This window comes from Sapajus apella, unplaced genomic scaffold, assembly GCF_009761245.1.
Source record: "Sapajus apella isolate SASKATOON/1434 unplaced genomic scaffold, GSC_monkey_1.0 scaffold98, whole genome shotgun sequence".
In the NCBI taxonomy this organism is placed as follows: Eukaryota; Metazoa; Chordata; class Mammalia; order Primates; family Cebidae; genus Sapajus; species Sapajus apella.
The window spans coordinates 2,169,891-2,181,957 of record NW_022437038.1 but is presented as its reverse complement, the minus strand read 5'-3'; the positions used below and the strand labels follow the sequence as shown (position 1 = coordinate 2,181,957).

Genomic DNA, 12,067 nt, shown 5'->3' with positions numbered 1-12,067 from the left:
CCACTGAATTGTACAGTTTAAAAGTATATGAATTATATGTCAGCAAAGCTTTTTAAAAATGGAACCGCAATAATTTCAGTGGATCACTGTCAGTAAAGAAGTCAAATTTGTGAATTTGAGGTCTCAGTTGAAAGCTAATAATTAGCAACCAAAATATAATTTTTCACTAAAATGTAAAAAATAAAACTAATACAGTCTGAAAAATATACTTCATTAAGAATGTAAAATAGTTCTATGGCATTTCTAGCACATATTTCTAGGATATTTAATAGCCACTTCAGGCATCATGGAAATACTATGGCAGTACCAAAATTCTACTCCTAATACATCGACATGCATATGCCCGTACAGACCTATGCATTCATGCATGCAGGTGGTATCTGAAACTTATCTGAGTAACTTCTCTGCAAGATATATTTAGTTGAGATTATTTTCAATACAAATAGGATACAGAGCTAAAAAGCCATTTTTGATTCATATAACCATGTTCATCTACAATCTGCATTATGGGACAGAATTAATTAGGACTGATGCAATGCCTGGTGACCCCATGTGTAGTATAATGTGAGAGGTGTCCCAAACCTGTTTGTCCCACTGGCTACAATTCAGAGCCTTGAATTCTCACCCCTATTTGGAGTTAGTCTTCCTGGCTTGTAGAGGAGCAATAGTGCCCTACATCTATGCTAATGGTAGTACATTAACATTTTCAAAACATAATACTTTTACATACATCCTCTCATGGAATTCTCACAACCTTAGGCTACAGGCACTGACTGTTACACAGCTTTCATAGCTAGAGAAAATGAATGCTCAATGAGGTTTATTTACTCACCTAAGAGCATATTAGTCATGAACAAGCTGAGGCCTTGACAGGCTAATGTTAATTGCACTTTTTGTGGTTTCTAAGCTTTGTCAAAAGTTGAATGCAGCCAGAAACTCTATTCAAATTGGCCTCCTATGTGGAGAATAGAAGTGGGGGAAGAGTAATAAAGCATCTCATTAATAGCAGAAAACTGTAGGATGAATTACTATAGGAGAGAGCAAGGGCCTGAGTTATGAAAATTTTTATGTGTAAGGAAACAGGGCTTGAGGAACAGATTCAAATAATATAACAAATGGTAACTCAGAGTGTGAAATAGACATTAGGGAATAAATGTTGATTAAATATAATTAGTATCCTATGATTTTTTCTAGCATAGAAAATAACTTTTATTTAGAAATAGACATTTATTTTTATTCTGTTTCAGTCATTTAAATGAACCTCGGTTATGTATAAACAGGATAGAAATATGCATTCCGTAAATGTGTATGTGTATCTTAGATGGTGTGTTTCGTTTTTGGAATTATCTTTCAAACAGAGAGGATAGACTATTTACATGTGCTATCTTCCTGGGTAGAACTCTAAACTCGTCTGTCCTGTTCTTAACACAGAGAGTTTAGGACTTTGAATTCTTTACTTCTGAATTTCTTTTGATGAAACATTGCTTTTCATTATGTTTGCCTTTTTCCATCTTTATCAACATAGTCCTGCAATGTGGCTCTGTATCATCTTCTTCATCTATTTCTGCAAATAAAACTAGTTTGCCATATGTCCCACATAAATAAGTAAAATGCAATTGTTTAGTTATGAATTGTAACTCTTCCTTGTCTCAGCTGCTTACTTAGCCCATCGCTTAGAATAATACCTTACTTTCTTAATTTTTAATGTATTGTTCAGGGGACACTTCAATGTTTAAAGGCTGATATTCAACCAGTTTATTTCCTACAACTGAAGAAATACAATGCCCTCCTGCTTATCTGGCCTCATTTTCTTTACTTTGGAGATACATATTAGAAAACAAACTAAGGTATTTTTCACAGTTTCAATTAAACTAACCCTGCTTTTCAATGTATTGCATGTTGTCATTTCTTTCTTTTCTGGAAAGTATGAAGTTTGGTATTCTTGTTAAAAGGACTGAAGATCAATCCATGACTGAATTCTGATTCTAATTCTATTCTCAATTCTATCTGGCTATTTCTATTAAATAATCTAGGGCGAGTCACTTGATTGTTCTTTTTTTGTGACCTTCTCTGTTTACTCTCCCTGCAAAGCAGGTAAAATAATGTTTTTGTATATGTACCTCAGGGATTATTTTCACAAGTGCTGCAAGAGGTCCATGTAGTTTATATTACTTATAATCAAAGCTGAAACTTTGTATCTCTGCCTACATATGCACAATCAAGTGACCACATACATTCATTTAAACACTTTAGAAAGTTAAATGTAGCACTTATAATTAAGAAATTAATTTCACATATATTTAAAAATAATTTTATTAATGATGCATTTAACATGTACCCTTATTTTTGCTCTCAATACCTACTTATATACAACTTACATATTTTTCGCAAAAGGCTCAAGTAATTCAATAAAAGAAAAATTGTTTTTATAAATCTCAATTTTCCATCTCAGATTGGGTGCACAAAGACTTAGCACAAAGTATTATTTTTCTTTTTATTTAAAATATGTTTTTGTCAAATGGAGACTATTTAGGTTCAGTCTACTTTAGAACTTTATAGTAGTTAATCTTCTATTCTTAACTTCATATCAGTAAATTTTTTTGAATTGTTTGCTGTATGGATACTTCCAGCCACTGAGCTACCTGGTTGTTCCTTGGTGAGTTCCTTCCCAAAGCTGTAGTAGCAGTGCCATTATTAGTTGCAATGTCTTCATCTTCTTCAAGCCCCCCAAAACCTAGACAAAAGTGGCATAAACAGTGAAGAAATTTATTTTCCTCATTATAAGAAATTGAGAATAGGCATATCCTGTGTAGGTCATTTAATTGACTCAATATCATGTAGGATTCAGATTATTTTCCATTTTTCTGCTCTGATACTGTCAGTGTAACAACTTTGGCCTTGGGCTATTTTCCCTAGTGGCCACAAGATGGCTACCCAGAAAGGACAATGCCCAATGGAAAAAGAGGGATGTTTTTCTTCTTTATGTCTGTATAAGAACAAAAATTTTTTCACATAAAACCCCAACAGACCTCTGTTTATGTCTCATTGGATACAAATGAATCACATGTCCACTTATAAGCCAAGCATTGGCCATATTTAAGAGATCACCATGATTTTATTGAAATACTCAGGAACTACCCCTGAGTCCATGGTGGAGAGATCAGATTCCTGAATAAATTCTGGTTCAAGCACAAAGTAATAAGGGATTAATAACTACTAGGTAGACAGTCAACGATGTCTCCTCTAGGAACCAGCTTCCTGTAGACTTCTTCCTGAGAAATTTCCATGAAGATATTCCTGGCAGATTCTTCACTTAATTTTTGCTGATGAAGGTTCCTTTGAGAATTTCCTATATTACTTTGAAGGTAATAGAAACAGGGCATAGAGAAAGTTTAGGCAGAAAACAGTGGGCCCCTGACAAAACCCCACCTTCAAGCCAAAAAGCCTGACACCCACAGTCCAAAGTGAGAACTTCTATCCCTGTTTTCTCACTCAAATGTTGCCTTTTCCTAAACTATCCATGGCCTGTCCCAACCCCCTCCCCCATCCTGTGCCTATAAAAGCTCCAGACTCAGCAAGAAGAGTAGAGAAGCAGCTGAATGTCAGGGACTATGGCTGGGTGTTGGAGACAAATGACTTGACTTCAGAGGGACAGCTTGATGGCTGGAGATGGCTGAACTTTAGGGGAAGATTACCTACCTCCCTATCCCCTTGTCTGCTCACCTTCCCACTGAGAGCCACTTTCATTGGCAATAAAATCCCCTGTATTTACCATACTTCAATTCGTTCATGTGACCTCATTTTCCCTAGATGCTGGACAGGAGCTTGTGAGCCATGAGTGTGGATGCAAAAGGCTGTCAAACTGGCTCTTTGCCCTTGTTGGCAGAGGTCAACCACCTCACCTGAAAAGGCAAAGGGCCCACTGAGCTGTTAACACTTACACTGTCCCAGGATGGCAGAGCTAAAAGAGCACTGTAACACGCCCTCTGGGGATTCGGGAGTGACAGGCACCACCATCTGGATGCTGCAGCGGGGCCCACACAGAGTTCGCGCCTGCCTGTGCCTACCCGTTCCAGTGCTTGTGCACTCCAGTTCCTACCTCCTTGTGCACTCCAGTTCCTACCTCCTTTACTCATGTGCTCCCTCCCATGAGGAGTTTAGAGTTTTGGGCTGAGTAAATGAGGCACTCTTGTTGTGAGTCCTGGGAAGGCGTCAGGAAAATATCCCACTTCAAAAGTAGGCCTAAAACAAGGTCCTGAAATTTTGTCTTTTTTACACCCGTATTACTTTACTTGCATTGCTCATATGCATTTAAGTTAAAAGAATTATTGAGTTATAATTTATATACAATAAGGTGTATCTATTTTACATGACAGTTCAATGAGTTTTGATTTATGTGTATGCTTGTGTAACCATCACAATAATAAAAATGTACAATATTTCCATAACTCAAAGTATTCCCTTAAGCTCCCTTTCTAATCAGTTCTCTCCAAACCTGGCCACAGGCATTTTTTTTTCCAAAGTTATATACCATTTTAACAGCAGCATACAAAGGTTCTGATTGTACCACATCATCTACAAGACTTGGCATTTCAAATCTTTTAAAAATCTTAGCCGTGATAAATTTTACCATTGTACATTTAATTTTCATTTCCTGAATGACTAATGATAATTTATATCTTTTCATGAGCTTATTGTCTACACATATATCTTCCATTATGAAATGTCTTCTCAAAATTCTTCCCAATGTATTTGTTGTGTTTTTTAAATTATTGAATTGTAAAAAGAATTTATATACTCTGAAAAGAAGTCCCACAACAGTCATGTGAGTTGTGAATCTTTTCTCCCAATTGATTACTTGCTTTTTCATATTCTTAACAGTATTTCTAAGAGCTGAAGTTGGTTTTTAATTTGTATGATGTATACTTTATTGATGTTTTCATTTATGATTTGTGCTTTTTGTGTATTATGTATGAACCCTTTGATCATCTATAGGTTGGAAAGAAGTCTGCCTTTGTTGCCTTCTGTAATTTGGTCAGAAAAAATTTTCTGTGAAGGACCAGATAACAAATATTTTAGGCTTTGAGGTTTACATATGGTCTGTGTTGCATATTTTCCTCTCCTCTTCTCTTTTAAAAATATAAAAAAATTCCTTAGCTTAAGTGCTTGCCAATACCTACAGTAGGCCACATGTGGTCTAGGGGCCACGTTTGGTTTATCTTCCCCTGTTCACAAGGACTTATAGTTTTAGCTTTTATCTTTAGCCCTCTGAGCCATTTCATGTTAATTTTTGTGTATGTTGTGAGGTAAGAGTTAGTGTTCATTTTTTTTCTATATGTACAGACATGTGTCCCTTAATGATGAGACTGTGCTCTGAGAAATGTGTCTTTAGGTCATTTCCTTGTTGTAAGAACACACAGAGTGTGCTCTCACAATCCTAGATGGCATAGCCTACTACAATTATATTGCTACAATTGGCTACAGTATTAAGTATGGCTAACATAGAAAATGTAGAATAAAAATATAATGTAAAAAATTAAATATAGTACATCTGTTTAAGGAAAGCTTACCAGAAACAGAAGTTGCAAGGCAAGAAGTTGTTCTGGGTGAGCTGGAGTGAATGGTGAGTAAATGTAAAGGCCTCAGACATTACTTGATAGTACTGTAGACTTCATAAACACTGCACTCTTAAGCTATACTAAATTTATAAAAAATCCTCTTCCTTCAATAATAAATTAACATTAGCTTACTGTAACCCTTTTACTTTATGAACTTAAAAATTTTTAACTGTTAGAGTTTTTTGCAATAATGCTTTTGCTTAAAACATAAAAACATTGTACAACTATACAAAATATTTTAAAATATCTTTATAAGCTTTTTTCTGTTTTAATTTTATTCTTTTAAAACTTTCTTGTTAAAAACTAAGACACAGACACACATATTAGCTGAGGCCTATATCAGGTCAGGATCACCAGTATCACTGCCTTACACCTCCACATCTTGATCTACTGGAGGACCTTTAGAGGCAAAATAACACAGATGGAGCTGTCTGTCATCTCCTGTGATAACAATGCCTTCCTCTGGAATCCTCCTAAAGGACCTGCCTGAGGCTGTTTTACAATTAACTTTTTGTCTAATAAGTAGAAGGAATATCTCTAAAATAACAATAAAGTATGGTATAGTAAATGCACAAACCTGTAACATAGCCATTTATTATCATCAAGTATTATGTACCCTACATAATTGTATGTGTTAGACTTTTATACGACTGGCAGCGTAGTCAGTTCACCAACATCATCAAACACATGAGTAATGTATTACACTATGATGTTACCATGGCTATAACATCACTAAGCAGTATGAATTTTTCAGCTCCATTATAATCTTAATCATATATGCAGTTTGTCATTGATTGAAATGTCATTATGTGCTGTTTGACTATATATCCAATTGTTTTAGCATCTGTATTGAAAAAACTATGGTTCTCTTGTCATCTTTGTAGAAAAATAATTGACCTTACTAGTGTGAATCTCCTTCTGGATTTTCAGAGCTGTGTAATTGATCTATATGTCTAGTCTTAGGTGTATAGCACACTGTGCTGATTGTCATCCTAACAATACTGAATCTTTCACACTGTATACTTAGTGTATCTCTCTATTTTGGTTTTCTTTAATTTCTTTCAATGGTGCTTTGTACATATTTTGTTTTGAGAGTGGATATTCTTACCTTAATTTTCCTTTTAGAGGGAAAGAATTCAAATACTAGCTATAGATTTGTCCATAGTTGTCCTTCATAACTTAAGAAAATTCCCTTTTCTATTTTTCATCATGGGTGGATATTGAGTTGTTGTTTTTTGATTGTATTTGTTTTGCTTTGTTTTTGTTTTGCCTACTCTCTAATTGCTAACTTTTTCTCACCCACAGTATACAGTAGCTGATGTCTCTGATCTATTCTTAAAGCCTTCTATGATTGCTTCTTTTCACCTTGGCCCCTCCAATTTGTCTTCTGTACATGGATGATTTTGCAGTCATTTCTTAATTTAGGCAGAGTTTTAGCTCTTTCTCTCTGCAATTTCCTTGTTTTAAGATTAGCTCCTAATTTCCAGCCACTCTGCTGGCCTCCAGCTCTGTCCTCTGACTTCTGAAGCCCGTAAAAATTTAGCTCTCTGCTGCTGGATGGACTGGGAATATATTTATGCTACGGATCTGTAGTTTAATTTTCTTATGGTTAGAAAACATTGTCTCTATGATTTCACTACTTTGTAATGAATTGAAGTTTTCTGACTCAATTTATGCCTATTTCATGTGAACTTGAAACAAATATGTGTTCTCTTGTTGTGTAGGATTCTGTACATTTTCACTTCAGTCAAGTTGATTTGTTGTATTGTTTAGGTCTTCTATAGTCTTCCTTATTTTCCTTTTACTTATTCTATTGATTAAAAAGAAATGAATTTTGAAATTTTCAATAACAATTTGGGATTTGTCTATCCATGCAGTTATATCAGTTTTTCTATATATATTTAAAGCTCTATAGCTAGGTGCTCAGACATTTTGGATTATTATATACTCTGGATGAATTAACTTATAATTATTAGGAAATGTTATTCTTTTCCCTGGCAATATTTTTTGTCCTGAAATCTACTTTGTCTGATATTAATATACTCTATTTATTTCATGAATAATGTTTGCATGATGTTATCTTTTTAATTTTTTTACATTGGAGCTATATTTTCACCTTTAAAGTACACCTTTCAGTTCATATCATTAAGTATTTTAAAAAATCAAATCTGACTACCTCTTAGAGTTTTTAGACTACTTTTAATGCAATTATTGATATAGTTGGGTTTAAAACTACCACTATGTTTTTCTCAACATGTCCTATATATTTTGATCTAGAGTATATGATATGTACATTTACATTTTCAATAATCTACCTTCAAATACTATTATATAACAATACATAATATAAGATTATTATAAGATTATGTTTCTTCAGCGTACATTATAAATGGCACAATAGTCTGAATATTATTTTTACTTTGAACAATTAGCTATATTGTAAATAAATTTAAAATTAGAAAATAGTCTTTTACCTTTACCCATGTGTTTATTATTGCTGTAGCTCTTCATTGCTTATTATAGAAAACAAATTTCCTTCAGATATTATTTTCTTCTTCTTGAAGAACTTCTTTTAACGTTTTTGTAGTAAAGATTTGATAGCTGCTAATTCTTTAAGCATATTTTTCTTTGACAGAGTATTTCATCTTCATATTTTTCATTGAATATAGATTGTTTTTGGTAAGTGTTTTGTCTTTCAGCACTGTGCTGATACTATTCATTGTCTTCTGGATTGTGCATAAGCTGAAGAACAATCTGGCATTATTTTTACCTTTGTCCTTCCGGACAGGTCTTTTCTACAAAAGTGCCAAAGCAAGTTCCAATTACATGTATGTTAGGTTGCTGAATATTTTTCCTTGTGTCACTAAGGCTCAGTTCAGATTTTTCAGTTTTTTTTCCTCTTCATGCTTCAATTTGAACTGTTTCTATTACTATGTCTTCAAATTCATTGAGCTTTTCTCCTATATTGTCTTTCTTTATTTAAGCCCATTCAATGTATCTTTATTTTAGATATTGTGTTTTTCATCTATAAAGTCCCATTTAGTTCTTTTTCTATCTTCCATTTCTCTCCTAATGGTGTTTATGATTCTCTTTTATCATTGAGCATATTCATAATAGCCATTTTAAAATTTCTGTTTGTTACCCCATTATGTCTGTGTTTTCAGGTGCTGCTGTTATTGACTGTTTTTTCTCATGCTTATGGGCTATATTTTTTTCTTCTTCATGTATATTATTTTTCATAGACATTATAATTTTACTTTGTTGAATGCTAGCTTTTTTTATGTTGTCTCAAAGCTTTTATACTTTATGACCGGCAATTATGTCACTAGTGCAACAACCTGATCCTTTTGAGTTTTCCTTTTAAGCTTACTAGAGTGGTTCTAGCATATCCTTTTACTCTACTGCTAATTTAGTCTCCCTGCTAGGGCAAGACATTCCCTTGGACTCTACTGAATGATGTGACGGTTCAATTAGAACTCTCTAATGTATAATCTCCAGCTTACAGCTCCTCAGCCATTATTTGCCTCACCTCATGTTATTTCATTCTGTGCATAATGTTCAGCAACAAACACACATAGATCCCTGTGCAGATATTTGCAGTTCTTTTCTGTGAATCTTCTTCCTTTCCAGTATGGAGTTCTGCAAGTTCTAGCTCCAGCAATCTCCAAGGCCCTGATTTAGGTTTCCTGAAATCAGTGAATTTAGGCTATGCGCTGCTTGGGTTTTCCTTCTGTATATCCCGATCTGGAAAGTACTTCACTGATGTAAAGCCAAAGTGATTATAGATATCATCTCTTTTCTTTCCCTTGTCTCTTGAATCCTAGTTCTATGCGGCTGTTTGATCAGTTTCTAAAAATGGTTTCGTACATTTTGTTAAGCTTTCTATTTGTTTATCTTAGGAGGGAAGTGTGGTTTCAGTTATTCCATTATGAATTGAAGCAGATTTTTCTTACATCCTTTTGGTTTGTGTTGGAGCTATATGCTATGGAGAAAAACATCATCTTTCAAAGCTGAAACTTAAGCCTGTCTGTTAAGATTTCTTTTCACAACTATTGATAAGACCACCTGGAAAGGAAAATTGCCTCTATAAGAGATACTAACTTTATCATTGTAGTCAACAACGAAAGTGAAAAAGAAAGAAATTTTGGAGAAAGCATTAAAAAGTAAAGGAACAAAGTATGCAGACATTTCAACCCCAGATATCACAATGTCCAACGGAGGATGAAACTGTTTCTGTTATATAAGAGGTAGATTTTAACTTGAATTGAGTTTTTGTATTTATGGATATTTTAAAATATGGCTAGTTTTGTTTCTTATCTTCTGTAACATTATCATTAGAATTCTTGAATTATATGATTACCTATGTAATTTTGTATTTCTAATATTTTATAATTACATGAAATAATCAAAGTGTTCATTATGTCCATGACACTGGACTAGGTGATTTGTAAGATAAACAAAAATACTCAGTGTGCATCTTCCATAAGATTATAAGCTTAATTGGGAAATAAGAGAAACACACACATACAAAAGAAAAGAAAGAGGTAGATTTTATGAGTGATTAATATATGAATAATGAAAGAGCCTTGAAAATTTATAAAGGTGACTTTTTTTGTGATGGAATCTGGGCAGGCTTCAGTAAGGACTTGGTTTTTGATGTGGGGCTTAAAGAATGGATGAACTGGGTTTTTTTTTTTTTTTTTTTTTTTTTTTGTTTTTTTTTTTTTTTTGTAGACCGTTGTGAGTAAAAGGGTGTTTGTGGTGAAAAATCTGTCAGAGCCTTTGATGCTATGGTATTTTGTACATATATTTCAAAGTTTATGTTTACATCTGTATTATATGCATTTGTACATTTTTAATAAAATGATATTAGAAATTATTTGAGCTTACAAGTGAAATTGGGCTATTAAAATATATCCTAAGGAATCTAATAATAAAGATGTCAGAACCTGGCAAATGTTAGTGCTCTTTGATCTTGTACTTTGTTCATTCTCTTTCCACTCATTAAACTTTAGCTGAAAGATTTTCCATAGAAAATGATCTTTATAAAGTACACACATTTTTAGTTTTCTTAAAAATGTTATTAACAGTTTGATTTATGACAGTGAGAATTTTTCCATGTCATTAGGCTAGGTAGAGTCTGAGAGATTTTAAGAAACACACACACACACACACACACACACACACACACAAATTACTGACTGTTAATGTCTCAGCCACTATATTAAACAGTTTACATGAATTATCTTATTCAAATCCACACAACAACCCTATGAGATAATTGATATTATTATTTGCATTTATGTATGAAAAAAATAAGGCACATAAAATTCCAGTAAGTTGCTCAAGATCACAGAAATAGTAACTGACAGAACAATCTTTCTTATACAATAATTCACATTTTTCACTGCCACACTACATAATAATATGCTTTTGTTTGGTAGCTAATATCAATAATATCTATTAAGAATATATCATGTAGCAGGCATTGTTCTAAGCACATCTAATGCATCATTTTATGTAATTCTCACATCTAGTGACACAGACATTCTAATACCCATTTAAGAGATGAGGCAAATGAAAAATCAGAGAGATTAACTCACCCAAATAAGACTTGGGTTAACCTACCTAAGTTCACAGGGCTGGAGAGTTCTTGAATAGCATTAAAAACGAGATCAGTCTCATTCTAAGGCTAGTGTTCTGGAGAACTTTTATTTATTACCTTATATTCTATTATTTTTATTATCTTAAATACAACTTAAATACTGTATAATATGAAACATTCTTATCACAATTAAAATATAAATAGATAAGAACTGGGAAACGTTGTAGAAGAAAGTTCAGCTATCAATATTTAAATCGCTACATCCTCCTTGTAGGAAGTCTAGGCATGTTAGACTCCTGCTGATTTGGTTATGATATAATTATTGCAGGAACAGCTCTGTGAAAACCCTCCAGTCTAGTCTTAGTAAATAAATAAGAGTCACTGATAGAAATCCTTTTAGTATTTTGCATTGTTGCACCAGGAATATTACTAAAATTAATTACATTTTCCAAGGATAATAAATTGAGTAATCTTCCGTTTACATCAGTAATTTGAAAACCAGGCTTCTATTTATAAATAAACATTTCTTGCAAATTTTCCACAACAAAAAAATGAACTTATACAATCGGATTGGTAATTCCCAGAAATCACAGCCCCTAAGTTTTAGGATATGCTGGACTACAATTTTCTTCAACTGTCAGGTCAATTACATACATCTTTGGTACTTTCATTCAAATGTAAATTGATTTAGTATTTACAGAACATTATGAGAATTTTGTGTATAAAGAAGTTTCCCAGATGCAAATTTACTAAGCAGGGTATCTCAGAAATTTCAAAAGATTTTGAATAAACATAGTTTTTAGTGTCAGTTTTATTATGTTACATTAAAACATTTTTATTTTAC

At 33.2% G+C, this 12,067-nt stretch overlaps 1 pseudogene; it reads left to right on the top strand.

The window, feature by feature from the left end:
- Positions 1–333: 333 nt before the first annotated feature.
- LOC116536101 overlaps positions 334–12,067 on the top strand; it is a 29,387-nt pseudogene continuing 17,653 nt past the window's right edge.